Here is a 5682-nt window from a genome sequence, read left to right as displayed (position 1 = left end):
AAGGCCAAGAAGAAAAAGTATGTCGACTTTTGAGGTCGATATATGGTCTTAAGCAGTCATCAAGACAATGGTATATACGTTTTCATAATGCCATAATGGGATATGACTTTACAATGATAGATAAGGATCATTGTGTATATATCAAAAGATCCTAAGATCAATTTGTGATCATATCATTATATGTTGATGATATACTAATTGCCGGAAACAATATGGAGTTTGTTAATACTGTCAAAAGTTGGTTGTCTTCCAATTTTGAATTGAAGGATATGGGATTGTAAACCCATAGACACTCCTATTGCAAAAGGTGAAGGATTGAGCCATAGATCGTGTCCAAGGACTCCACAAGAGAAGGAACAAATGAAACATGTTCCTTATGCTAGTGCTGTTAGAAGCTTTATGTACGCTATGATGTGTACAAGACCTGACATATGTTATGCAGTTGGAATGGTGAGTAGATACCAATCCAATCCAGGTCAAGTACGTTGGAAAACCGTTAAATGAATACTAAGGTATCTAAAGGGAACTTCTGATTATATGCTGAGTCATTGAGGAAAGGATCTGCGACTCTAAAGCTATTATGATGCTGATTGAGAAGGAGATTTAGATGAAAGAAAATCTATCTCTGGGCTTGTTTTCTTACCGAATAATGGCACCATATGTTGGAGCAGTAAGAAACAAAAGTGTATAACCTTGTCCACGATGAAAGTAGAGTTCGTGGCATTATCAACAGTAGTATAAGAAGGTGTTTGGCTTAAGAGATTTTTTGGATCATTTAGGTGTTATTGGAAGTGCTGCAGATTCATTGTTGGTTAACTGTGTTGGTTAACTGTGATAGCCAAGCAGCAAAAGTGTACACCAAAAATCCAAAATATCATGGCAAGACCAAACCTATAGATACCAAGTATAATTTTGTCAATGCTATGATTGTACGAAAAGATGTGAACTTAGAGTACATACTACGCATAGAATGGTAGCAGATCCTATGACAAAGCCAATACCTAGAGATGTGTTTTGTGGCTATATGAAATCTCTAGGACTGCGTAGAGACTGATGTACTAAATATTGTAATTTCCCTAAGTGTTCACATTTGATGAATTTGTGTTTTTCATCATTAATGCCTATGAATCTTTGTTTGATCTTTATGCATCTTAATGCTCAGTGCATTACTTTAAGTTAGGAAAGTATGTCGGACAGATATGAGATTAGCCCACTCACACGGGTAATCACCTCTTTCTTGTGTGATAAATAGAGATGAGACTGTTTTTAAGCTTATTATCTAGGTGATAATCGAGAGCTCAAGCTTAAAACACGTATGTCGCCTTAATCAGGGTGTTAAGATGAGGACATAATACTTACTATGTCCGAAAGTAAAATACCCCACATATTTTACTTTATCCGTCTATGATGCCGGATGTGAGTTCGATGAATTTTGTAAATGAGTAGATACGTGAACTCAAGTTAGACATTGGGTATGTTTGAACTATCATCTGTACGGTATTGAAAGGTGTAGACATACGCTCCATGGGAAATGAGTTAATACCGTAATACGTATTTCATACTATGTATGCATGAGACGACCAATAAGAGTGGCAAAAGTTTGATCTCAACTTTTATGTCGTGTGAGACTCTTGAGGAAAAGAGTTCCTCAATTTTTAGTCCCCTCATGACTCTTACTTATTCTCAAGATTTCTATTTAGTGTTTGCTATCTTAGGATGTTGCCAATGGTCATGAGTTTGATTCGATCTAATGGGACATTTCTAGAAAAGCAAGCTGAACTGAAATTGAGAGTTTGAAGGAAAGAGGAAGATCGATTTTGGAGAATCACATTGTAGTTTTCTATTCACCGGTTAACCAATTATGACTGTCTTTGTGATAATATATATCATTGTTTGAAAGAGATCAAGAGAGATATAAATGTGATCAATCGATCTAGGGTACTGCATACTAAATCTACTCGGAATGTGATGCCCATTATGAGCTGCTATATATTCCTAACAGATGTATGGCAACGAGCTCTCGAAGTATGCTGGTCGCACGGATTATTCACCGGTATGAATGTTGAAGAGAGGTAAAGAGAATTCTGTTCGGCCCACCATGTGCGAGTGGGAGATGATGGATTTATGAGATGGGCTTAAGGCCTGTCCGCCCATGCTGGCCCAAAAGGCCTGGCCCACAGGAATAGGGCCCGTGGAGGGGGAAGGTATAAAAGGGAGGAGAGAGAAAGAGAAGACAACGTTTTGGAAATAACGTACGTCTTTTCTTCTTACGCTCTCTCTCTCCCAAATAGAAAAACAGTAAGGCAAAGTGACGTTTTTCTTCCCTTCAAGGCTTCATTGGATCAAACAGGACCAGAATTTCTTCTCGATCATTAGCATTGGTGTCTAATCTGTGGCTAACAAGGTACGCTCGAATCCGTGGTGTGTTTTACGATCGGTGATACGTGTTTTCCCGGGCTTCGTCTTCCGCATTGATTTAGGGGTTCGATTTAGTGTCGAATCCGGTTTTTGGGGATCAGTCATTCCCAACAGGATTTAAGGATATTCATAAGGTTTTTGGATGCTACAGAGTTAGAGGTTATTACTATGGTAGACATGGCCTTGTTTTCTTTGGAATTTCTCGCTTGCTGACGGAAGTTGTGTTCCCTTCATCGTCTTTTATGTTTGACTGCTGATCTCAAGGGTCCATGTATCTGGTAATGTTGAACTTAAAAAAATTCGGTCTTGTTTGCCTCCTGCTTTTCGGTCATATCTCCGGTGAACTCAGGCTTTCGTTCTTCCTTGCAAACTGTGTTTTGCAATAATCTGGCTAAATTCATTCGACTATGCCATTCTCATTGATTTCCCGCCCCCGCCCCCGCTCCCTTTCTCTCTCTTCCTCTTTATTCTTTCTTTAGTTTTTTGGAGATGTCGATGTTTGTCACTTGCACTAGTACTCACGACTCTCGGTTCGGGGTGATATTCAATCGTGTCCTGACTTGGATGAGTTTTCTCAAATGTTGGTCAGCGCATTTTTTATGATTGCTCTGTGGTTGTCCTGATATGGGCTTGATCTCGGCGTCTTATTAGAATTAGCGTTGATATGAGGCTCTATGTACGGTTATTTATTGCATAGTTACATGTAGAAAGAGACTTTTATGAAACCCGGAATCTTCCAATTTCAGGATGTTAACGCCCGTAATGAGGAGAAGAATGCTCCGCTTCATTGGGCTTGTCTCGACCATGTTCAGGTGATTGTTTGATCGTATTGCAAAGATTGCAGCGCATCTTTATCAAATGCCTTAGCACATTGACATTGCAGGTGGTCCATAATCTGATTTTGTCCAAAGCAAATGTGAGCTTGCTAAATCGGTCAGTCATTTTTTAGACTGAAGTTGATAGCACGAGATGTTGCTCAAGGCAATGCCTCCTACGTCTTTGACATACTTCGGCACTCGTAAATCCATCCATTCGGGTAATGTGCAGAGCAGGGGGAAATCGGATCTAGTTGACTTGATCAATGCCCCTGTAACTCAAGTTGAACTAACTGGCATGAGCACGTCTTGATGGAGAGATGATTAGGATGATATGCATGTAGCTATCCTGATTTTCTGTGTTTCTTTATGGGAGTAAGTGTTAGTAGGCTAATGTCATGAGAAAGTTTAGTTGTACTACGTGGCGATTCTTGTAGTCGACTGCAAGACACTGTCGAAAGTCTGGAGAAATTGAAGGAATCAATACAGAAGAGAGACCAATCAAACTCCCTTGGAGTGTTATCCATGAAGTTTATACTGTTGCACAAGACAGTTGCCCTTGGTGGAGCCGCTTTCTTGTTTATGGTGATTGTGAGTTTCGCGTGAGTGCTCTTCTACTTGATGATGTGGGAGACGAAGGGGCGGATGGTAGAGGAGTTGTTCCGTAAATCTGCAACAAATGAAATGGAGATGCGAACCGAGGGGCAAATAGTGAGGCTTCATCTATAATGCATGCATGATGTGCGGTTAATGTTGTGTCTAGGACCTAATATTAATTGGACATCGTGCATTACAAGTGAGGCCTCACTATTTGCCTCCTTGGTCGCATTTGTTGTTCCTTTGCATCTCCATCTCCCTCACTATGGACCTCCGCTCCATGTATTTACCGAACAAGTCCTCCAGCCTCCGCCCCTTTGTCTCTGGCATCATCAAGTAGAACTGCACTCACCCAAATGTCACAATCACCATGAACAAGAAGATGGTCTCGCCAAGGGTAACCACCTGTGCAATGGCATTAACTTCATAGATATCGGTCCAACTTGGCATTCGGGTTTTCCACTAAATCAAATTAGAGGTGGAAAATAAAATGAAAAGGAGTTGCGTAGGAGCAATACGAAAACTAAACGGAAAAACAGTTTATCCTCTGAAACTTGCCATCCGTACAGCTCTACATCCTGCAATTTATGTAGTTTTACTTGTCCTTCTTTGCTTTCACAATATCAAGTCCTTCTAGTGAATTTTCGATTGTGAGTAGTTCATAAACCATTTCATTTTGCCCTAAGACACCATCTGTACTGGCAGAATGTGGATGGAATTGAATTTCATTTGGGAAAGGAGTTGCGTAGGAGCAATACGAAAACTAAACGGAAAAACAGTTTATTCTCTAAAACTTTCCATCCGTACAGCTCTACATCCTGCAATTTATGTAGTCTTCCTTCTCCTTCTTTGCTTTCACAATATCAAGTCCTTTCAGTGATTTTTTGATTATGAGTAGTTCATAAACCATTTCATTTTGCCCTAAGGCACCATCTGTACCGGCAAAATGTGGATGGAATTGAATTTCATTTGGAAAAGAAGCACGGCCAACCAACTCTTTCTAACTTATTTTACATTATAATCTAGTAGGTTCTCCATGAAGATCATCGCATGGCGGACGCATCTTTCATAACCAAAGTACCATTCTTAATCAGACTGCTACAAGTTTGAACCAATACAAGTAATAGAAATCTTAGTCCTCGCTTCATATCAAATTGCTCCAGCCGATTCTAGTACCAGGTTGAAGCAAGAAGTTTGCATAGATTCGCTGGCCCAGTCATTCCTCTCTACCCTCTTCATATGATTCGTTTCTATGTGTTTCTATGTAGCCGACAAAATATCAACAAATTATAGTCCATCCAAACAAACAAAACAGTACATGCATAGAGTATCGTGAATATATAACATGATGTTTCACATGATTCTGAAGTCTTGAAAACTATAACGGTGATAATTCATCTTCAATAGGAACTTCTGATTACATATTATCTAGTAGTGGACTATCAGGCTGTAGACTTGCACAACTGGTGAGTTGCCATTGTCAAATTCCTTTTCGTCCAAAATGGCCACAACTCCTGTAATCGCTCTGATATAGTGGCAGCTAATTCAACTCCTGAGTAGCCACAACCTACAAAACAGCTACGCAAATTTCAGACCCCTTCCCAAAGTTCCTTCTCTCCAAAGCTTTTAATTTGTTGTCAACCTTCTGCAACAGAAATGTACAGGTGAGAGAATAATAAATGTACTAAATCAGAGTCAATCAACTTAGAGATGTAATTTATAGCATTACAGACCCCCCTAAAAGTTGCCTTACAAGTGCATCCTCGAGGGTTGAGAATGGCAATGCATACTCAATTGCACCAGGTACAACATCAAGCTTTGCTTCAGCCCCCAAAGCAAGAACCAACCTGAC

At 39.9% G+C, this 5682-nt stretch overlaps 1 long non-coding RNA gene across 1 annotated transcript; it reads right to left on the bottom strand.

Moving 5' to 3' along the window:
• Positions 1 to 5201: 5201 nt before the first annotated feature.
• LOC104453767 lies at positions 5202 to 5682 on the bottom strand. Its single transcript, XR_005552049.1, has 2 exons — positions 5584 to 5682; positions 5202 to 5475 (listed from the first exon to the last, which is right to left on the bottom strand). It is a non-coding gene; the product is annotated as an uncharacterized LOC104453767 (long non-coding RNA).

Source organism: Eucalyptus grandis, chromosome 6 (assembly GCF_016545825.1).
Source record: "Eucalyptus grandis isolate ANBG69807.140 chromosome 6, ASM1654582v1, whole genome shotgun sequence".
Taxonomy (NCBI): Eukaryota; Viridiplantae; Streptophyta; class Magnoliopsida; order Myrtales; family Myrtaceae; genus Eucalyptus; species Eucalyptus grandis.
This window is presented reverse-complemented; position numbering and strand designations above follow the sequence as displayed.